The sequence below is a fragment of the Mustelus asterias genome, unplaced genomic scaffold (genome assembly GCF_964213995.1).
Source record: "Mustelus asterias unplaced genomic scaffold, sMusAst1.hap1.1 HAP1_SCAFFOLD_204, whole genome shotgun sequence".
NCBI classification, from domain to species: Eukaryota; Metazoa; Chordata; class Chondrichthyes; order Carcharhiniformes; family Triakidae; genus Mustelus; species Mustelus asterias.
The window spans coordinates 457585-482353 of record NW_027590194.1 but is presented as its reverse complement, the minus strand read 5'-3'; the positions used below and the strand labels follow the sequence as shown (position 1 = coordinate 482353).

General features: G+C 41.7%; 1 pseudogene; it reads right to left on the bottom strand.

Annotated features, from left to right (window-relative positions):
* Positions 1 to 816: 816 nt before the first annotated feature.
* Positions 817 to 24769, bottom strand: LOC144485642 (dynamin-like GTPase OPA1, mitochondrial; annotated as a pseudogene).

Below are 24769 nucleotides of genomic sequence, written 5' to 3'. Positions count from 1 at the left end.
GCTTAAATTGGAATTAATAGAGATAGGTAAGCAGTTAAGAATTGTAACTTGTCATGTTTTAAGTATTTCAATTAGTAAAGGTTAAGCGAATTCATTTGTTATATTTAAACTGTATTGTTAAAATAGCATTTGTTCTGATAAAAGCTTCCTAGTGTGTCAACAGAATCACTCTTGGAGTGAAACACCTTATCCCCACACTAATGCCAAAATAAAAGCAAAGTTGGGGTCTACTCAGGCTTCATAACATAATTTGGGGTTTCTGGCTTAGTCCCTAACAAGTAAATAATTTGGTTCTACAAGACTCAATCATCAGGCAATAATGAACATTTTAAATGGTAAATTTAAAAGATTGAAAGGATAACAAGTGAAAAAGAGAAAAAAGCAAAGTTTAAATTAACTGTAAGAGGAGAAAGTTCAACTTAATAGTTAATCAGACTTCCCACAACTTTGCTTGGTTGATCAGGCTGAAGATCTGAAGTAATAACCTCTGGTCACTCAATACGTGGATAACATGCTAACAAAATGGCTTCCTGAAACCTTCCGTTCAACAAGCTCATCATAACCAAATTGTTGGAAGTGGCGCATTGGTCTATAATTTGTCAATAATGAGCCATGAGTCAATTCCATTGGTTTGAGTTAATTACGAATATTGTCTTAAACTTAGAACAATGCCTTCCTTTAAGTTATGTCTCTTATCTTGATACATTTACAGGAATTCTATTTGATAAAGATAATGTCAAAAATCATGAACAGTGTGTTCATGTGAGGGAGGGAGCCCTAGCTTTATACTATTTCTTTCCCAGCTGCTACAGAACTTTATTTCTCTCGTAAGAAATGCTAATGAAGAAATACAGAAATAACATAAACCAAATTCTAATTAACTACTGATTATTACTTACCTATCCTTTAATTATCAGATTAATTGAGGTCTTTCCTTTTTATGAAATCATCTGTTGCATGTCAGTGACTGCTTTGTAATACTGTTTTGTGTTAGTTTGTTGTAAAAGGCCAAGGACATCAAAAGACTTCTTATCACAGTGTTAATGCAAAATTACACTTTGAGCTTTTGGCTTATTACAATGAATGCAACATGAAATTAACCTGAAAATGGTTGGGTTACATTAAAATCTTAGTGCACAGCCTACTTACAGGAGGTAATAAGCCCAGCAGAGGGTATATAGGCAGAGGATTAACTTTCTGGATATATGACTGAGCAACAATGCCGCAGGAAGATCAGAACTTCATGCCAGGCAGTCGCTGATGTTTGCAGCTTTCAGGAAGGAAGCACCTTGCCAAGTGAACCAGGTGGGCATACACTGCTAGCGGCCATTAAGATCAACCATTTCTTAATTGCTTTGCCCCTGGCTCCTCCCAGGGATCTGCTGAAACGATTTGTTGAATCTAACAGACTTTGTGCCCACAAATGTAACTCCCAACTGCTGGATACAATGTTAAGTAGAGCCGACACTTTGCCACAGATGAAGTGAGTCAGAACGAGAAGGCGCTTGGATTTGCTGCTCTGGCTGGATTCCTCCAGCTCCAGGGAGTCATGGATTACAAATATGTAGCAATCAAGGCACCCCCAGGTCAACCAGCAGTACCCATCAAACCAAATGAAATTCTACTCTGTTAATGTTCAGACCATCATGCACATCTTTGCAATATTCCCAGGGAGATGTCATGACGCCACAGCCCTGTGCCAGTCAGGATTACTGTACTGTGGGAAATTAAAGACATGAATTATTGCAGATGGGGAAAGAATTCAAACTCTACATTGTATATATCATGGCATTTCTGTTAGTTGTGACAACAGTTCAGAATGAGTGAGCATTATGTGGCAAATGTGGGAAAATGTCAAATTATCCATTTTGGAAGGAAGAATAAAAAACCAACAGCATATTATATAAATGGTGATGGGTGGCAGAGCTCAAAGATGCAGAGGGAATGGGTGTCATCATGCATGAATCGCAAAAAGCTTATTATGCGGGTACAGGAAATAATTAGGAAAGCTAATAGAATGTTCTCGCATATTGTGAGGGAGATAATGCTTCAGTTATACAGGGCAGAGGTGCGATCACTTCTGGAGTACAGTATACAGTATTGGTTTCCTTATTTAAGGAAGAATGTAAATGCGTTGGAAGCAGTTCAAAGGAGTTTTACCAGACTAATACCAGGAATAGGCAGGTTGTCTTATGAGGAAAGGTTGGACAAATTAGGCTTGTATCTGCTGGAGTTTATAAGAATAAAAGGTGACTTGGTTGAAACAGCATGGAAAATTAGGGGTCAGAGTTTAAAAATAAGAGGTCATTCATTTAAGACAGAGATGAGAAGAATTTTTTTCTCTCAGAGGATCATGAGTCTCTGGAACTCTCTTCCTCAAAGGTTGGTGGAGACAGAGGGCCCAATTTTACCAAAACTTCGGGTGCGAAATCGTGGTAAAGTTGGGCATCGGACCTATATCACGATCTGCACCCGATTCCGAGCAGATCGCGGCTTTACCGACATCCGATTCGGGCGCAGGTCCGGCTCATGCCCGAATCGGGCGGCCCGACAATTTAAATGCATTAGCATGCATTCAAATCGACTTAATGAACCGCGCACCCAACCCTACCGCCAAATCCCACTTTACAGTCTTCTGGCCCGCTCCGGATCCGCGCTTTTAACGACCTGCAGAATAAAAGTCCGAAGCAGATTTCTATTCTGCAGGGGAACCTCCGAAGCACATCCTCCCCGACCATCCTTCGCGGACCCCCCCCGCTAACCACCCCGGCAGACGGCCCCCCTGGATCAGACCCCCCTGGGAGGCAGGCCCCCCCGGCAGACCACCCCCTGCCCTCCCACCGGGATCAGACTCCCCTGGGAGGCAGGCCCCCCCCGGCAGACCACCCCCCCCCCCCCCCCCCCCCCCCCCACCGGGATCAGACACCCCTGGGAGGCAGGCCCCCCTCGGCAGAGCACACCCCCAACCTGCCTCGATCGCTGGTCTCCCTCCACCATCCTTCCGTTAGCAAGATAAGCTGTATGTTCCTCAGAGGTGTTTAGCAGCCGTTCCAGTTCGGTTTTGGTTTCATTTCGAACATGCTGTTCTGGAGACCATGATTTCCAGTAGAACCACCTTTCTTGCCAATCTGGCCCCACCATATCACGAATTACAGAGTCAGTATCTCGAAGACGGGTTTGCAAGGTTTCTTCCAGGAAATGGATAGCTGCATCCCACTGCTGTTTGTCAGATATGGAACGATCTTCTAAAGCATTGTGCTGGATGACTCGCAGACTGTCTTCAGCCTGCTCATCCCATCTGTGACGTTTTATACTTTCATCTTTTACAGCATGTTTTAGTTTGTCAAAGATATCATCATGGTCCTTCCCTTTGTGTTCTGACATAAATCGAGCCAATTCATCCTCCAAGGTTCCTCAAGCAACCTCTACTGCTTTGTGAGGCAACTGTTTGTCAGTCCGCTGCTTGAGCTTGATGCCCACTGTGGTATTGAATGTGCCTGAATTCACAGACTGGGCAGCAGGAAAGTAAATATTCTCTATCAGATGTGTAGAGACTCTTTCCCACAGTTTCCTTTGTAGAATCTCTTCCCAGTGTTTTGGAGTAACCTGACCGAAGCTGATCACTTCATCCAGAATTCCATTCTTCGCCTTCTCGTATAGTTCATTCCTGTCGAGTTCCCTCAGCCGAGGATAGTTGTTCTTCCATTCAGTTTCAAGGTTGAAGCGAGTAGCTTTAAATGCATCAGCCTGTTGTTCCACAGACTCGCGCACCATCTTCCAGAAACAGTCTGAAACTGCTAGGCTCAAGTTCTTAGTTGCCACTTGATGTGCTTTCAGCATCCCTGTCTTCAACAACTTTGAATTCTGAAAGAACTCTACTTCATAATCTTTTATGGAATCAAACATTGGTGTTGCCTCTACCGGTAACAACTGCAAAGTAACCCAAAGCCTTCACTGGAAATAATTTGCCTTCCACAATCTGTTGAATCCGACTTGGACTGGCTAGGTTTTTCTCAGCTAGATCCACTTTGGTCAACACAAAGATGGTCCTTCTGCCTTGTGGGTCCATCTGGCTCACCAAGTCAGTTACAATACTGCGTACAGCATCTACTGAACTATCTTGGATACGAAGGATAATGAATGGTACTGGTCAATCTTCCTGGTGTTATCAGTACTGTAACACCAGGAATGGCTGCCGACACCAAGGATATAATTTTTCGCATAAGCAAGGCTTACATGCAGAACCCTAATGCCATTATCCTTTGGACATCCTCCCCCCCTCTCTGCTTCTATTTTTTATGTTATTATGTTGTTGGTCAGAAGAGGTTCATGTGGGGAAATGCTAGGGAAGTCAGAGAGTGGAGTTTTACGATCCCATTGCAGCAGGAATGGGGTCATAAAATGCAGTGAGCCATTCAAAATTCCAAACTTCAGCAGGAATGGTGGATTCTGCCAGTTGAAGGGCCATAAAATTCCACCCAGTGTGTGTCAGTTGGTGCCTAAACATGTATGAGCACAACATTTCTTATCCTTAATAGGTCAAGAAAGCTTTTGTGGCAATGCACTTTGCACTCCTACTGCTCACAGCCTTAGTGACCTTCACCCATGCTTGCTTGATTTGGGTAGCTGGCTTCTTTCTTCCATCTGTACGAAATAACAGTTCACTTCTGTCCCACAATGCTCCCATGCAACATTCAAGGCAAGGTAAGGGATTTGAGGATGGGGTTGGTGACAGAGGGAGTAGGTGGTGGATCACAGGGCAGCCTTCCCATGTCTTCCTGCCATCCTTTCTTCTGCTTTTGGTGGCACTTGCAGCCATTCTGACTCCTGCCTGGGTCCCTTTGAAGTGAGATTCTTCCTTTGACAGAGTGCAGATCGGCATCATGCCCACATTCAGCAAGGGATTGTCCTGTCCTGTCCTGTCAGTGATGGGAAAAGTCATGGGTTGGGCCATGAAAATTTGGAGAGCAGCCAGAAACTAATTGACTTTTGGGCGCTTTCCAAATTTTCCTGTTCCACCCACAATGATGCCCACCACTGCCAGTCCTGGAAAATCCCACCATCTGCAATTTGATGGGAAAGGGAAGTGTGATGCTAATGCCATGAATGAGAGCCATGGTAAAGCCCACTGATTGAAATGGGCTCCCATCCCGCTGGTGGCTGCCTCCCACCCTTCTGTCCATTTGATAACGTCAAGAACAGTGCAGGTCCTTGTGAGGGCCTGCTGGGCTTTGGGGTAAAGGTAGGGGAGTTTAATGAGCTAAATTGGTTTTGCAAAGGGCCAGTATGAACATAACTGGCTAAATGGCCTAATTCTCCATAGAACCCCTATAGTGCAGAAAGAGGTCATTTGGCCCATTGAATCTGCACTGACTCTCCGAAAGAGCACCTCTCCCTTTTGCCCTATCCCTGTAACCCCGTGTATTTATTACCATGGCTAATTCACCTAATTCTATGCTGTAACTGTTCAATTCTATGGCCAGAATACAACCTCAACCATGGCTGGGATTTTCCAGTCCTGCTGCTGTGAATGGAGATTTGGCTGAGTGCCAAATTCTCCATTCCCGCTGGTGACAGGGCAGTGACGGGGCAAACAACATTGGAGAATTCTGCCCTCTAAGTTATTTGCCCTTTCAAGTAGAGTCATTGAGAGGCTCACTCATTATGAACAGACATTGAAATATGATGGTTTGCACAATGATACTTAGAACTCGCTCACCTTGTCAATTCTAAATCATGGTCCAGAATGTTTGATCCCAAGGGTCATACTTGGGAGGTGTTCCAAAAGACGCTCTGGGGAACCTCTGGAGGTTATCACGCAAGGACTACATGGGAGTTTTCCAGGAAGTTTAAATTTCTGATGGACAATTACTCTGCAGCTGGAACAATTGAATATTCCACACTGGCAGCATTGTGTACCATCTACAAGATGCACTGCAGAAACTCACCAAGCCTCCTTCAGCTGCACTTTCCAAACCTATAGACTTTATCACCAAGAAAGCCAAGAGCCACAAATGCATGAACTGCAACAGTTTTAGAACCCAACTCACCAGAACCTTCTTCAGGGTATTTCAGGGATGGGAAACAATTGGTAGCCAATGGCTGATCTTATCCTGGTCCCAAATCCACTTTCCTGCCTGCTCCTCATTGCCCTTTATCCCACTTTTCATCATTTCTTTTTTGAATGTAAGTTACTAGAAGGAAAAAAGAGCAAGATCCGAAGAGAGGGAGATAGGGAGAGAGAGATAAATAGGGACGAGGAGAGATACAGACAGGCAGAGAGGCTGACAGAGTGAGCAACTGTTACAGAGACAGACAAAATGTGAGACAAGCTTGCCATGAGCAACTATATGGGTTAATATTTCAGGTGCGGCCCTTCATAGGAACGAGTTGTGTAGCAGTTCAGGCAAAATTCAGTACTTCATTTTTTCAAGACTTTCATGCATAATGTTTTGACTTTTCTTTCTGACTCTTTCTACATTCTTATCATTGTGTGTTTGAACACCTATTCATCCATAATCATTTGTACAGCCTTTTACCAATCTTGAAGAGAGGATGACATGCCATATGAAAAATGTAACAAACAAAGCACACACGTCACTGGTGTTAGGTTTCAAACACTAGCTGCTCTTTCATAAAAAGAATGAAAATGCGAATGGAAAGTTTTAAATTCTTTCAATCGAGCAATAGTGTGTGGTCAGAAGGGCTTAGCTGATGCATTTTCAATCACCTTCACACCCTCACAGTTCAAATACTCATTTTGTGTTCTCTGATAACCAAACATCTTAATGGAAATTAATTAGGACATGGTTCGTTTCTGCATTAGTATAAAACAGCATTTGGAACAATCAAATTAATGATTGGTAATCTCTTTCAAGCACAGTCAAAGCTCCAGGGTAATGTTGGTAAGGGAAATGGATTTTTGCTTTGATAAATCTGGAGATCAAGGTTTAAAGATTTTTTTTCTTGCAGTACACACATTGCACCACTCCAGATTACCAAATGAAAATATGAGAAGTGCACACATCTTGCAGCATCTGAAAGGGGAAGGAGAATTTGATGTTTTGAATGGAAACTCTTAAATAGCACTCACGTAGGCAGGCAGGAGAGCCTTTATAAGGGTTGGGGATAGACAAAATCAACATAAAGGACAATTAAAATTAAAGATACGTGAATTGTTTTAATAAATCGGGAAATGATAGGTTCAATACGCAGAATTTTATAGAGATTAAAACGCTGCAAACCTCCCCACTGAACCTCTAAACTCCCACATTCACTCCTGCTTCTCTGCATATATTTCCTGCTCCACCACCCCCAACTCTGGTTGCATTTCTCATGCAATGATTACAGGCATACATTTCTTTCAGAGGGAAAGAAGAATGTCAACATATGTGCACAGCATGAATACTTAACTCAAGTAACGGTGGCACAGTGGTTAGCACTGCTGCCTCACAGCGCCAGCGACCTGGGTTCGATTCCTGGCTTGGGTCACTATCTGTATGGAGTTTGCACATTCTCCCTGTGTCTGCGTGGGTTTCCTCCATAAGAAGTTTAACAACACCAGGTTAAAGTCCAACAGGTTTATTTGGTAGCAAAAGCCACACAAGCTTTCGGAGCCCCAAGCCCCTTCTTCAGGTGAACACATGAATTCACCTGAAGAAGGGGCTTGGGGCTCCGAAAGCTTGTGTGGCTTTTGCTACCAAATAAACCTGTTGGACTTTAACCTGGTGTTGTTAAACTTCTTACTGTGTTTACCCCAGTCCAACGCCGGCATCTCCACATCATGGGTTTCCTCCCATAGTCCAAAGATGTGCGGGTTAGGTGGATTGGCCATGCTAAATTGCCCCTTAATGTCAGGGGGACTAGTTAGGGTAAGTGCATGGGAAAAGGGCCTGGGTGGGATTGTGTTCGGTGCAGACTCGATGGGCTGAATGACCTCCTTCTGTACTGTATGATTCTATGATCTCTATGATTGTAACTGCGTGAAGTTATTTTGATGCGAGGACCTGCTGCATTATCCTTTAGAATAAATTCTCCCTGAAAAGGCAGAAGCTGTTGTGGCAGGCTGTGTGGGTGGGCAGAGTGATTGTTAGTCAAGTGTTGAGTATTCCGAGATGTTGCTCTTTTTGGTAATGAATCTCCTCAATACTCAAGTGCTGAGTGAGTAAAAAAATTGTTCGGTAGGGAGGAGGTGGAAGGCAGTATGAATGGTACAGGATGTATTATTGCTGTCAATGATTAGATTTATACTCACTAACTTTGTGTAGCCATTAAATATATTCAGGCATGGGTTGGCCATTTCTGGGATGGTGTAGATAGTACTGACAGCCGCTTCCCTCCATAAAACCTAAACCATCCATGTCTAACAATCTTATTCTACTGGTTCTCACTTTGGAAGAAAGGGACTTAAACAGATTATTGGTGGAGAGGATGGTTAGATGTGGTTTAGTGGGATGGACTTCCAGAGGCTCCAACCCTGCACGACTTTCAGTCATTTTGACCACTGTTCTCAGCTGCTCCCCAAAAACACCTCTGCTGGTTCAGAGTGTTCCTGCTTTTGAAAGGTAAAGCATTGAAATCCTCCCTCACTCAACAGCAGTAAACACAACACTCTATTGCAAACGAGTATCCTGGAGGAAAGTGCAGTGAATTTGTAGCAGATTGATGGATGATAATCCCTTTCACCAACAACTATCTTGCCAATGCAGGGTGAATCCAACCCTTTGAGTCTACAGGTGACAAGAGTAAGCACATCATTAGCGATTATTGTTTCCATTTCCACTGGAATCCGATGATGGATTTTAACCTTTACATCACATACTTCCTGACTCATTCATGCTCCATTTTAAGAAGGGTATCTAGCCTATTCTTCTTGTATTTCCGAGTGAGGAAATATTTTTTTGACAAGCTGTCATGGTTTTATTGCATGAATGTTACTTTGACCTGACAGTAATCACAGTTATGTGGGCAGAATGAATCATTCAACCAAGTCAAAATTGAAGTCCCACAAAAGTTGTAACTGTTTTCCATGGCTGATTCCATGGCTTACATTATTAGCTGCTTTCCTCACATCTGATTTTGAGTTGATAATGATCTGCCACTAGTATTCAGAATCTAATGTTAATAAAATGAATGTGAACAAATGCTATTAAACATACATCAGCAAGCTCTTTATCAGTGAAGCCTGGTCTCCTTTGTTTTTGTTTGGCAACTTGGTGCTATTGACCATTCACTAAAACGTTCAATAATCCCAGTGTGGGGAGATAAGAACTGATACAAATCAAACCCATCCATCTTGTTTGCTTCCCTAATAGAAGCAGAGTGTAGGCATCTGCTATGCCGGACATACAAAATACAACTCAAAATCTTCAAAGTATTTCTTCTGCTTCCAATTGTCTTTCTTTACACTGTCTCTCCTGTCGGCAGCTATTTCCTGGTGTTCAATCTCAGGTTTCAAATTTGATGAAAAAAAAACATTTTTAGGCCTTTTTCTCAGGAGAAATAAATGTAACAAAAAAGAGAACTAGATTTGGATGGGCTGCTAACACAGTTAGCCGGATGGTAAAAGCAAGTCAAGAGGTTTCATTGCAGGGACAACGGAGTCTGGGTCTCAGGTGCTAGAGGAGCAAAATGCTCACTTTATATCTCTGCAGTCAGGCATTGGATCAAGTACTAGAAGCCTGCCAAATGTGAGCTGGTTATCAATTAGTTATATATCTGGCTGCTAGTAGAATGTCGATGAAGAGAAAAAAAGACATACGAGTGTAACTCACTTGGACCTTCCTTTAGGAAAGAATTATGGCCCAGATTCCGTCGTGGTACTGATGATGAAACTGTTGGCGATCATTATTATTATTCCACTGAAACAAATTACTTCTGGAATCCAGAAGTTGCTGTCAGCGATTCTCTCCTTCTCCAGAGGATACAGTGTTGAGGTAACACTAGTTTGCAACCAATGGTCAACAAATTGAATTGACTACAACCTCCCTCTTACACTATTAGTCATATGATAACATTCCTTGAAACAATACACCTTGTTGAATGAGGTGGGGGGTCTGAGTTTTTAACAGGGTACTAATTTCATTATTACTGCTAAGCACCTCACTGACCCGGAGAAGCTAAATTCTAAATAACTTTAACAGCTATGGGCAATGTTTTTCAGCTGTTCTTGCCAGTGGGTTCTTCCGATCCTGCTGACAGCGACACCCCCACACCCCATTCCCCCCAGTCCCCAGCCCCCGCCGCAGGATCCCTGTGGAACTCATTTGATCTTGTAATCTTTGTAGGAAACTTCCAGAAAAGATGGTCAACCTTGAGAGTCATGTGGCCTATAACAGCCATAGTGTAGTTCAACAAAAGTCCATTTTAAGGTAGGAAAAAATAATAAAGTTTTATGCACGCGGTTTTGACTTATTTTCACATCTTATTGTCACAATACAAGGTTCTCGCTACAAGTGCACTCCTGTATTTGAGCACAAAAATCAAGGCTGACATTTCAGTGCAATACTGAGGGAGTGCTGCACTTTTGGAAGTGCTGTCTTTTGTATGAGATGTTAAAATGGACCCCTAGCTGTCCTCTCTGGTGAGTGTAGAAGACTCGATGGGACACTATTTTGAAGAAGAGCAGGACAGCTCTCTCCTCTGTACTGGTCAATACTCATTGTTAATCAGTACCACAAAAGTAGATTATCTGGACATTGACATGCTGCAATGTGTGCGTGTGTGTAATTCACAACTTACCTACTCTCCCTGCTGCTGCATACCAAGATATCTCATTGTCCTGGCTCCAGGTTGAAACTGCCATCAGGAAAGGGGAAATTGATGCCACCACAATCGTTAGATCGCCCTGGGCAACTTTCTTCAAAACAGAAGCAAGCAATGCTGCCTTGCCCATGACCGAAAAACGGGTCAATGCCTCTAGCCAGCTGAGTCATGAAATAAACATTAGCCTTGTTTGATGCAGGAAGGATTAATTATGCCAATTCCTATTGAAAGATAAAATGGTGTGAATTAGTAGTTTAAAAGAAAACTGACAAAGCAAATTTACTGATAAGATTAACTGAATGGAAAATATATTGAGATTAATTAAATTAAAAAATAGCTATCCTGAAAAGTCTGATGCAGCAGATAGCTGTTAGATAGATATTTGGAAGCTGTTTAATCTGAACATTTGAAGCATAAATTCACAATGAGGTATTCTCACAAGTCACATCAGCACACAATTTGTGCATATAATTATCCCCAGGTTTTTGCATGATAGGCTTAACGGCGTACCTCATCATTAACTTAGAGCAAGTAATTTCATGGTAAAATTCAATTATTTCAATTCTCCACTCAGCTTTTTAGTTCAATACTAGCAGATTCCCTGTGGTCTTTCTCAGGAGCAGCCAGAGGTTATGGTGCTGCAAAGAGAAAAGCATGATAGCACACGGGAGCAGGAAAGAAACATGGTTATTGGAGGGATTTGAAAAGCAATTTGTGGGAAATGTGCTCAAAAGGCAGACAAGTAAGTGGTTTTTGATTTGTTTCTGAAAAAAATAAATTAATTAGTAATGATTCCAACCAAAGTGTGCTTGAAGGAAATACGTGTTGTAAATTTGTGGACACCGAGGTTGCCAACTGTGACTAAATGTATTCCTGGAGGTTTCATCACATGACTTGCTCCCACCCTCCAGCTAGTCATCAGCCAATATGTCCAAACTAGTGATGTACTTGCCTTCCTACGCCAACTGGAAAGCAAAAAGGCTAATTACCCAATTGGATGATGCTTGACTGTCAGTTAAACAGCCTTTTCTTCACCCTCCCTATGATTTTCAATATTTTTGTATTTGATAATGAAAAATGTTCAAAGAAAACGACAAAAAAACCAATCTTTTCTAATGTCCTGATGATTTTCTCCCAGATTGCACACAGTGGTGTCCTGGAGATTGGTCTTCAATTCCTGGAGACTCCAGGCCAATTCTGAAAGGTTTGGCAACCATAGCGGATATCCAGGGGCTGATTTTCAATCTGGAGTCTGGAACCCAAAGTCTGGATCACGTTTAGTTCCTGAATCCATCCACATCTGCATCTTGATCATGTGAGGTAATCCTTGAATGCAAATGTCCGAATTGGGGTGGTGGCAAGATGGCACCCAGTTAGTGGTGCAAAAAGTTTAAGTTTATTTATCATTGTCACAAGTAGGCTTGCATTAACGCTGCAATGAAGTTACTGTGAAAATTGCCAAACTCCGGCATCTCTTTGGATACACTAAGGGAGAATTTAGCTTGGCCAATGCACCTAACCAGCATGTCTTTCAGACTGCGGGAGGAAACCAGAGCACCCAGAGAAAACCCACATAGACACAGAGAGAACATGCAGACTCTGCACAGACAGTGACTCATGCGGCCCCCACTCCCGTCTCACCCCGCTACCCTCATTTTGAAAGTTTGAGGCCACCTGGAAGGTGTTGAGACATTGACAGTCCATCAGAAAGCGCTATTTCTGAATTGCGCCCATTCCTGCTCTGGCCCCCACAGGCGGTTGAACAACCAGGTCCATGTGTATGATTTTCTACTAATTAATTTTAATGGATGGAAGCTCAAGCATTGAACACCTCTCAGTTCCAAAAATGTGAGCATTGTTGGGAATGCCAGATCATGAAATCCCTTGGATAACGTTGTCCATACTCATTCTAGATAAATAACATCATTCTTTTCACACATCACAGCGAGATGAATTAATAAATCCGGTCAACTTGGGAACACATTTTATCAACCAGCTTGACAGGGGCTGGAAGTTGACTAGTTGGTAACCAAATGTTGCCGTGCACTGTCTACCGGCCCATTCCTGCCAGCAGGAGGCATTTTGAGGCCTCCAATTCATTTTCATATCGCCATGAGTTACACTTCCAGAACTCAGTGGAGCTGGCTAGGTTTTGATGACTCAGGTCTGGCACTGACATACAGCTATTTGCGGAAGGATATATTGGCCTTGGAGGGAGTGCAGAGAAGGTTCACCAGGATGATACCAGAGATGAGGGGTGTTGATTATGAGGAGAGACTGAGCAGATTGGGTTTGTACTCGTTAGAATTTAGAAGGCTGAGGGGGGATCTTATGGAGACCTATAAGATAATGAAGGGGCTGGATAGGGTAGAGGCGGAGAGATTCTTTCCACTTAGAAAGGAAGCTAGAACTAGAGGGCACAGCCTCAAAATAAAGGGGGGTCAGTTTAGGGCAGAGTTGAGGAGGAACTTCTTCCCTCAGAGGGTGGTGAATCTCTGGAATTCTCTGCCCACTAAAGTGGTGCAGGCTACCTCGTTGAATATGTTTAAATCACAGATAGATGGATTCTTGATCGGTAAGGGAATTAGGGGTTATGGGGATCAGGCGGGTAAGTGGAACTGATCCACTTCAGATCAGCCATGATCTTATTGAATGGCGGGGCAGGCTCGAGGGGCTAGATGGCCTACTCCTGCTCCTATTTCTTATGTTCTTATGTTCTATGTCCTGGGAGGCGATGTGTTGGAGGGTGAGGGGGCATGTACCCAAGCTACCAGCAGCCTACAGTATTTGTGTGCAACCAGAAGGAGCAGTCTTGCACCAATTGGTTCTGGAATAGTGTAACTTGGAAAAGAACTTTTTGATGCTGCTTTTGGCATGTCCACCATTGGTACCTCTCAGGATAAATGAGTAGACAACTCACTAAAGTTTAAAGTTTATTCATTAGTGTCAGAAGGAGGCTTACATTAACACTGCAATGAAGTTGCTGTGAAAATCCCCTCGTCGCCACATTCTGACACCTGCTCGGATACACTAGGGGGCAATTTAGCATGGCCAATGCACTTAACCTGCACATTTTTGGACTGTGGGAGGAAACCGGAGCACCCGGAGGAACCCCGCGCAGACGTGGGGAAAACGTGCAGACTCCGCATAGATAGTGACCCAAACCGGGATTCAAACCCAGGTCCCTGGCATTGTGAGGCAGCAGTCTAACCACTGTTTCACTGTGCCACCCCTATTAGATCACAGGGCCAAACTATATGCGGTGCACTCTATTAATGGGATGGTAAATCCATAATCCTCATTCTGAAGCCATTTCAAGAGTTATATCAATCTGTAATTCAGTTGGAGTTTCATTTTTCTTCAGGATTATCCCATATAGCTTGATATTCAATAAATAATGAGAGTCTTAATGAGGAGGTATTTGGTGAATTATTGCTATTTAATTGTACTTTTATGTTGCCAAAGTGCAGCAGGCATCTGTGGGACTGGATTACGCAAAAGGAAATTAAAGCAATATTTTTATTCATTGTTCTGTCAGATATCACCTTTAATTCATTTACATCAAAGGCCGTTGATAAGCTCCATAGACACCTGATTTGTTTGATCTTTGAGTTCATGGCATATAAAGTTCCCCAGGGGAAATGTTTTATTAGATCAGACTGCTGAACGGCTTTGTTAACTAAACTGTACACTAAAATGAAAATCTTGTTCAAATTCAACATTTCTGTCACACTGTATTACATTGTATCACAAGATTTCTTCAGCTTCATGTATCCAACAACATATTTTTACTTGTGGATTTTAGAATAAATGCACTGCATGCTGAAACTTAGGCCAGAATTTTGCGGACTTGCATGACCTGCTACTGTTACCAGCGAGAACGAACAATTTGGCGCGCAGCCAAATTTCCATTCACAGCAGCGGGACTGGATAATCCCAGCCGCAGGTGAGGTTGGAGAATTCCAGCTCGAATCAGCAAGACCAGAGAATCCCACTGGTGTAAATGGCCAGAGAAATTTGGCCCATATTTCATAGAATCATAGAATCCCTATGGTGCAGAAGGAGGCCATTCGGCCCATTGAGCCTGCACTGACAACAATCACACCCAGGACCTTTTGCCGTAATCCCACGTATTTACCCTACAAATCCCCCTGACACTAAGGGGCAATTTAGCATGGTTTTTCTATTGTCTAAAACTGTGCCATCAAAATTGTCTACCTCAAATACGTTTACTATTCTCTTTCTTCAAGCTCTCAATGTGACACACCAGAAACACACTGGAGGACAGCAGACTTTACCAATTGCACCAACTGCAAATTGCTCAACCTCATCCCCCACCCCACTCATCACCACAATCATCACCCAAAGATGGCTCAAGAAATAACAATGAAAACAGATCATGTGATTGATCAATTCTGAAAAATATCATAAATTACATTTGAAGGTTAGGCAGAAACCATATTAAAGGGCCTTCTATGTTTGAACCAGCATGGAAAAGTTAAAAAAAATCCTCCAAGTTAATCACAGCAGGTTTGCTACTTAATTGGATCAGGGTCCATAATGCAATAAACCAGTGTGTTATGCTGTAAGAAAGTCCTCCTATTCCAATCAATGAGGCCACCTGTGATTTAAGTCACCACACCAATATGATCCAGGATTAATGAATGTCATCTGGATAATAACAGCAGGGATGCAAACTGCACACTGTAAGAAAGTTTGTGCCTTCAGAAACATGCTCAATGCAACACCATGTGCATAAATGATTTTGTCACATTTTACAGGAATCCTTAAATATATCAGAATGGTGTAAAAACTTCTAATATTTCTTATTTTTTAATATTGCAATAATTCCCTCGTGCTGATCATTCCACTAACATAAACTGACATCTGGTCCAAACGTGACTGTGAGCATCAAGACGGTATGGCACATAAATGTTAACAATATTCTGCATAGCTGAAGTTAATTGTATCCTTCCCAATAATTAGTTTAATTGATGTTTTACTCCAAAAACAAGCAGATCTAACTACCACTCAAATAAAACATAAAGTACAGACTATTATTTTCTGCATGGTAGTAAATTCCTATTAAAATTATCATCAGGTGAAAAACCTCTCCTTAATGGTGTCACATTAACAATGATATGAATGTTAATCATGTAGTATCAGTCACAATGCTAAATCTGCTTCGAGGACAGCTATACCATCAGTAATGTAAAAGATGCTTATGATGTGAAGGGAAAGAATTATTTTGTTTTGTGGCACAGTGCCAGCCTTTTCCTTTCTGTCTCCAGTCTTTCTTAAACACACCTATTTTTTCCTCCTCTCTCTATTTCTCGTCTGTTTTGATCCTAATTCATCCTCCTTCACCAATGTTGATTTCTTTCACAATCTTTAAACTGCGTTGCTTGTGGAGATACGCTGTTGGTATCCATTGCTCACCATGAGGTCTGAGATGTTTTTTGAACTTGCCTCACAATTCCACTTAAAAAAAGATCATTTGAGTCAGTAATTTGCAGGAAAACCTAAAGAATTGTGCACAGTACACTCCAAAAAATGGGGAGGCGATGGCCTCGTGGTATTATCACTAGACTATTAATCTGGAAACTCAGTTAATGGTCTGACGACTTGGGTTCGAATCCTGCCGTGGCAAATGGTGGAATTTGAATTCAATAAAAAAATCTGGAATTAAGGATCTACTGATGACCACGAAACCATTGTCAATTGTTGGAAAAACCCATCTGGTTCACTAATGTCCTTGAGGGAAGAAAATCTGCTGTCCTTACGCGGTACAGCCTACATGTGACTCCAGGTCCACAACAATATGGTTGACTCTCAATTGCTCTCTGACAACTAGGGATTGGCAATAAATGCTGGCCAGCCAGTGATGCCCATGTCCCACAAATATTTTTTTTTAAATCTGTCCCGTTAACATTTTAAGACTTCCACTTATTTCTCCTGGAAGGAATTTTGATCTAATCTATATTATGCTATTAATAGGAAATTAGGTTAAGCTTATAGGCAGTTAATTCTGAGAGTTACAACATTTTCAGGCTTAATATTCAGATTTAAAATTAAAGTAGACATTTGATAATGAATAGTGGGAATGTTAATATGCTATCTCGAGGGGAAATGAGATAGCCATTAATGCTTTATATTTTCATATGTCACATTAGTTTTGAAGCCATTGAGCACATTTGAGAGAAACCTGTGCCCTGGTGTTAAAAGAGATTTTTATTCAGTATGTCTCAGCAGGGGACTCAGCTGGTGAAGCATGCCTATACTGCCTACTTCCCCACCAAAGGCAGGTTTTATGTAAGGTCAAAACTTTGAGTGGCAGCTCAGTTGCCCAATACTTGTTTCACAATGGAGAGGTTATACATAAGCTGTGACTTTTTCTCTGTAGCAGGGGATACAGAAACCCCTGCTTTTTGAGGACTTTTAAAACAAAGTAGATTAGTTTAAAATAGGGACCACAGTGTGCCTTATATTTATCGAAGGTATCACAATGTGTCTCACTTATATACTAGAATCATAAAATTCTGCAGTGCAGAAGGAGGCCATTCAGCCCATCAAGTCTGCACCGACTACAATCCCACCCAGGCCCTATCCCCATAACCCCATATATTTACCCTAGCTAGTCCCCATGACACTAACAGGCAATTTAGAATGGCATATCCACCTAACCCGCACATCTTTGGACTGTGGGAGGAAACCGGAGCACCCAGACACAGGGAGAATGTGCAAACTCCACACAGACAGTGACCCAAGCTGGGAATCGAACCCGGCTCCCTGGCACTGTGAGGCAGTAGTGCTAACCACTGTGCCACTGTGCCAACCCTATACCACTGCGCTGCCCCATACCAAATGAAAGTATTGTCTGCATAAGCAAATATATAATCATTTTTGAACAAGTATTATAAATTTAAACTGTATTTTTGTATTTTCTTGTAAGCTTTGGCCAACAAGCAATTTACCCCTAGGCATAATGGGAAATAAGCTTAATTAGACAGACCGCATTCTTCTGGAACAATGAAGCTTAGAGCATATGCCCTATTATTAGGGGCAGGCCAGACAGTTTTTGAAAATTAATAGAAGGATTCAGTTTCTAGCTATATTGAATAGACATATTCAGCCTCTGCTGATAAGGGGACAGAAAACAGACAAGAAAGATGACTCCCTTCTCGTTCCCAGGGCAGCACGTGTTAGGAATGACCCTTGAACCTACCGGATTTGCATAGGTAAGGTTACTAGGCAACAGGGGGAAGAACCTCTGGGTTTGGTTGACCAATTAATTCCTAATTCTGCTGGAAGGTAGAACGCTATTGACCTCAGAATAAGGTATATTAATGTAAAACTTTGGTAGCTTGTAGCTCTCCATCCAGCTTGATGACAGATTGGGCGGGAAGACCTAATCTTTGGAAATGCATATCTGTTGTGCTTATGTGATATAACGTCAGAGAGAAGTTGGAATCCTCTGACTCTCTCTCTCCCAATATGTATTGGTCAAATAAAGAACGTCTTTAACTGCAGACTGTCTTTTGCAAGTCTTTGTGCTGGCTGAGATCAGCTGAATACAAGACCCCCCCCCCCCCCCCCCCCCACCAGTGGAACACCCTGAAAAAATCCCCTTACACTCACTATCCTCCTTGCTCTGCCCACCCTCTCTCTCTCGCTCACTTAAGAAATTAGTGTAGGCCAATTTGAGTGCAGAGAAATGAGAGACACAGATATAGATAGCTGTATAGTTGGACACATAAAGATGATATGTGAGCATCTGTACAGAGCGAGATTGTCCAATTATGATATCTGTACGCTGATTTCACTTACAAATTAGCAATCCCTCAATTAAATCACACTAAAATTTTCTCTTTTAGGTCATAAATGCTCATATATCACCTTCATGTGTCCAACTATACAGCTATTTGTATCTGTGTCTCTCATTTTTCTGCACTCAAATTGGCCTACACTAACTTCTTGAGTGAGCGAGAGAGAGGGTGGGCAGAGCAAGGAGGATAGTGAGTGTAAGGGGATTTTTTCAGGATGTTCCACTGGGGGGTCTTGTGTTCAGTATTCAGTTCAGAATATGAATGGGGAGAGGGTTTCTCTGGAAAGTGAAACCACAGCCAACACCATAGCCTCATGGATGGTTCAGCTGCACAGGGAAGGATCAGAAAGGTTAAGTAAGTGATAGTTATCATGGACTCTATAGTTAGGGGAACAGGCAGATGTTTCTGTGTTGGCAGATGTAATTCTAGGATGTTGCATCAGGGTCAATGATATCACCGAATGGCTACAGAACATTCTGGAAGAGGACAGTGAACAGTCAGAGGTCATGGTCTGTATCTGTGCAAGTAACAGTGTGACTTTGTGAACATTTCCATGTGGATTTCTTTGATCATTCTGAGGACAGACAAGTGATCACAAGATAATGTAATTTTTTGTTTGAATCATTAAACTGCTTTCTTCCACAAAATGATGGGATGTGCACAGCAATAATTATGATCATAGGCACTTAATCTTTTTATTTGTTCATCAGGTATAGATATTGCTGGGAAGGCCAACATTTATTGCCTATCTCCAATTTCGTTGAACAGATGTTGGTGAGCCACATTCTTGACCCACTTCAGCCCATGTGGTTGAGGGAAACCAACAATGTTGTTCAGGGGAATTGCTAGGATTTTGATCCAGTGATGGAGAGGGAGTAGTGATATATTTCTAAATCAGAATGATACGTGACCAGGATGTTCATGGTGGGAGAGATTTATGATAATAATATCAAATAATGCCAAGAGAAGATCATTAGATTCTCTCTTGTTAAATGGCTGGGCTAGTTAAATTTCTGGTCAATGGTAACCCCCAGAAATTTAATGGTGGGAGATTCAGTGATGATAATGCTGTTGAATGACAAATGATGGTAAGATTCTCTCTTGTTGGAAAAGTTTATTGCCTGACTCTTGTCTGGCACAAATGCTACTTGTGACCTATCTGCTCAAACTTAAATGTAGTCCAGGTTATGCTGTATGCAGGCAAAGACAGCTTCATTTTCCGAAGATTAATGAATGGAGCTGAATATTGTGTAATCATTAGCGAACATCCCCACTTCTGACCTTATGGTGGACAGAAGGTTATTGATGAAACAGCTAAAGATGTTTGGAACTAGGACACTGCCCTGAGAAAATCATGCAGTTATGACCTGGGACTGAGGTATGAACTATTAAGTATACAAAAGTGCCACTAGGCCCCTCAAGCCTACTCTGCCATTCAATAAGATCATAGCTAATCTGATAATGATCTAAACTGCACATTCTCATCTACCCTGATAACTTTCACCCCCTTGCTTATCAAGAATCTACCTACCTCTGCTTTAAAAGTAGTCAGAAACTCTGCTTCCACTTTGAGGAAAAGATTTCCAAAGAATCATGACCCTCAGGGAACAAAATCTTCTCATCTCTACCTTAAATGAGCAACTCCCTGGGTGGAATCTTGTGGCCATTCGCACCAGTGGGGTTTTCTGCTCCACTTGCAGTGAATGGAGATTTGGTTCGGTGCCAAATTCGCTGTCCTCACTTGCAGCAGCAATGGGGCATGAACGGCCGGTAAGATCACGCACCCTATGTTCAAACGGTAACACCTAGTTCTCGATTATCCCCTAAGGGAAAATTTTCTTTCCACATCCATCCTGTCAAGGCCATTTAAATGTTTTAATCAAGTCACCTGTTACTCCAGCAGACAAAAGCCTAGTCTTTACGACCTTTCCTCATAAGACAAGCCACCCATTCCAGGTAATAGTCTAGTAAACCTTCTCTACTTCCAATGCATTTAAATAAGGAGACAAATGCTGTATACAATGCTCCAGGTGTGGTCTCTGTCCTGTATAGTTGAAACATAATCTCCCTACTTTTGTTTTCAATTTGCCTCATAATAAACAGTAAAATTCTATTAGCTTTCCCAATTATTTACTGGACCTGCATAGTATCCTTTGATGATTCATGTACTGGGACATCCAGATCCCTCCGCATCTCAGAGTTCTGCACTCTCCCACCATTTAGATAATATCTTTGTTTTTTAATACTTCTGCTAAAATGGACAATTTCACACTTGCCAGATTTTTGCCCACTTACTTAAAGTATCTGTAGCTTTTTGTAATCTCCTTATGTCCACTTCACAAATTACTTTCCTACCTAACATTGTGTTATCAACTAAATTAGCAACCATTTCTTTGGATCCTTCATCCAATTATTATTATTTAAATAAATGGCAAAAAGTTGAGGCCCCAGCACCAATCCCTGTGGCACACCATTTGTTGCATCTTGCCAATTAGAAAATGACCCATTTTTGCTTACTCTCTGCTTCCTGTTAGCTAGCCAATCTTCTATCAGTGCCAATATGTACCCCCTGCACTATCGACTTTTCTGCAATAACCTTTGATGTGTCACCTTATCAAATGCCTTCTGGAAATTTAAGTACAGCACATCCGCTTTATACACAGCACGTTACTTCTTCAAAGAATTCCAATAAATTGGTTCAACGTGATTTCTCTTGCACAAAACCATGTTGACTCTGCCTGATTACCTTGATTTTTTTCTAATTGCCCTGCTTTAATAATAGCATCTAACACTGATGGGTGGTAATTGGCCAGATTATATTTTTCCTGCCTCTCAGCCAGGGAAGGACATAGCTGGGAAATTGTCCTCAGTGTTGAACGGATGCCAGCATTTTTGGAATGGCTTAATGAAGGGTTGCAGAAAGTGCTGCAGCACAAGCTTGTAGAACCACAACCAGGATGTGGCTGTTGCCCATTGCCTTCACTACTGTATCCAGGGTTATCCTTCATTTCTTGATAACACATGGAGTGAATCAAATTGGCTGATGTCTGGCAGCAGTCATGTCAGGGATCTCAAGAGTAAGCTGAGATGAATCATCCATTCAGCACTTCTGGTTGTAGATGATTGCAACGCTTCAGCCTTATTACTTATACTCACGTAAGTGGGCAAAATAAAGAACACTGTGGTCATGATCTTAGTGGCTCGTCCCACCGGTTGATCGGCGACAAGAGCTGGTAAGATAGGGCAAGAGGCGAAAAATCAAGATTGCGCCTGGTTTGCCAGCAAAATTCCATTGACAGCGGCAGGACCAGACGATCCCGCTGCTAGCCAACTGGTGCGCCGCCACCTGCCGCAAGAAGCACGCCTTGGGAAGGCCAGAGATCCCACCAACAGAGTCTAAAGCAGGAAGTAATAAAGAAAAGTAATAAAGCATAAAGAAAATATGCTTTAGATTTCAATCATGTACTTGAAGCAAAACACAGATTGAGAAATACAAATTGGATTGAGACAGAGGCGGCACGGTGGCACAGTGGTTAGCACTGCTGTCTCACAGCAACAGGGGACTCAATTTCAATTACCGGCTTGAGTGAGTGTCTGTGTGGAGTTTGCACATTCTCCCCGTGTCTGTGTGGGTTTCCTTTGGATGCTCCAGTTTCCTCCCATAGTCCAAAAATGTGCAATTTTGGTGGATTGGCCATGGTAAATTGACTCTGAGTGTCAAGAGGGTTAGCAGGGTAAATACGAGGGGTTACGGGGATAAGGACTGGGTGGGATTGCTGGTGGGACAAATGGCCTTTTTCTGCACTGTAGGAATTCTATTGGCTTCTATTCTGTTTGGTAAAAAAGAATGAGAAAGAAAACATGGTTTTTCAAGTTTCAAATTAACTTCTGGAGGAACGTGACTCTGCACTTACTTTTCAGAGCAGGTTGGTTGTTTGACAGTAATCATTAATTACCACACTGTTAAAAGCTCACTTACCCATGTATGCACTGGTCCTAGCTTTTTCTCACATACTTATTGTGGAACTAGTGGTCAAATGCCCCAACATCATGCCAGTTTATTAATGTCAGTGCCAAGTCTATCAGCGAGAACTGCTGTCATGCACCCTATTGGAGGAAAGCGATTTCGCTGATAACTACTTCCAGATAACGTTGTTCAAATGCGTAAGTACAGATGCCAGAAGTTTCTATCAAATTTATTGTTAACTGTGAGTGCTGTTAGCCTATCATTATTATTAATGGAATATCTAAACCAATAATTCTTTTGTATTTCATCTTGAGCAGAAAATCTGTCCCTGAAATGACCCATTTATTTTAGCATTCTCACAGCATCTTGTTGCCTGACTGTGTTGTTGGTATCTTTGTTCACATTTTTAAAGGTCTCTTTCACTGTGTCGTAAATGCCTTGCCCTTTCCTTCTTCTCCCACCTCACAGGCTAATAGAGATCAAAATGTTTTTCAGCACAGTGGTGAGGTTTCTTTCCAAGTTGGAGAAAAGCAAATCAATGGCCAACTGTTTTGCAATGGGACAAACAAATACTTCCCAACACAAACAGCCTTCTGTCAGAATGACACTCATTCTAAATTCATGAAAATTCACATTGCATTGAAAATACTGTTTAATCTTTTCTGTGTAAGAATGCTAAACAAAAATCATAAACTATGATAACTGTACACATGCATGATTTGCTCCCAAGTGAGCTAATTCCTGTATGACCATTTTCCTCAAAGGTTCTTTAACTTGTTTAAACCTCTGAATGATGATCTTGTAGTTGTCCTTTACAATTGTTGTACAAATGAACATTTAGACAACTCAGTGAACACACTAACTGCTCCAAAGTCAGTCCATGAACTGTGAATTTGTAAATAGACTACGAGATACTTTCTTGTGAGGTCTTAACAGTTTTATGCCAAATTTCTCTCTGATGACACAATAATATCTCACGGCAAAATTTGCAGCCCTATATAATAATAGAAAATTGTATGGATCGATTGTAAATGGCCTTTATTACCAACTTGTCTGCAAACCAGGTTCAACTTTGATTCATCAAAATATCATTTTCATCAAAGTGTAAAGACAGATGGCCTCTTGTTATCTCTGCCTGTATCGTCTTTGACATGTGCTATATTATGCCTGGCAGGAAGTTATATGGTCCATTCACACAGAAAGGAATCTGCAGCATTGCAGGGAACTCTGTTTTGGCTACACATGATAAGGAATTAGTTCACCATCTTTTTAATGGTTTAATCTGGGGAGATCACTTTAGTGGCTGTACATACCCAGTGGGAAAAACAGATTGCACTACTTAATTAAAAGCATCCTTAGCATCATTTGCTGAAGTGACATAATTAAAAACTGTGCGTATTCTCGAATAGATTATCATTGCTTTACAAATGATCACCAAAGTAACTTAATTAAATGGTAATATTTTTCCTTGGTTCAGTTCATTTCTGCCCCAGTTCTCCGAACAGCTTTTCGAGGAATTCACTGGCAATCTCTCCTGGACACCTGTCACCAACTCCCATGTATTTTTAACCCAATGCTTTTCAACCAGGGCTTCCCAGGACCCAAGCATTCCTTGAGCATCCCTAAAGGGTTCGACACAATTTTTAAAATTGTACTGATCATTTTTTCAATTGTACAAGATATGTCACCTTTACAAATAATGAAAAATAATCATTAACGTTTGTGGTTTCATTAAATTTTAGTTGGTTTTCATTTTTTAATGATATGTAATTGGGAGGGGAGGATGGAGAGAGGATTGGAGCTCCACAGAAGTTTACAGTATAATGTTCCTGAACCAAAAAAGGTTGAAAACCGCTGTTTTAAGGACTAAAAGGTTTAATTTTTAATTTGCAAGATGAATTTTTTCAGAATATTTAGATGACAAAAATTTGTCTAGGTCCACTGTAACAAATAAAAACATAGAAGGATAAAACGTAATAACCAAATTAAGTCTAAGTTAGTGGCACCTAAGGTGTGATCCGTACACACATTGCCAAGGCACGCCAGAAAGGGAAGGCCAGTGAAGCATCCAAAAATTGTCATTTGCCTCATATCATAATTGTTGTGGCCTGTGTGTGCCAATTGAGCCCTTTTAGTTTTGACTACAAGTGAGTATATCTCCTCTTCCTGCCTCCATCTCAAGGTAAATTAAATAGAACTTACCTGCAGGCAT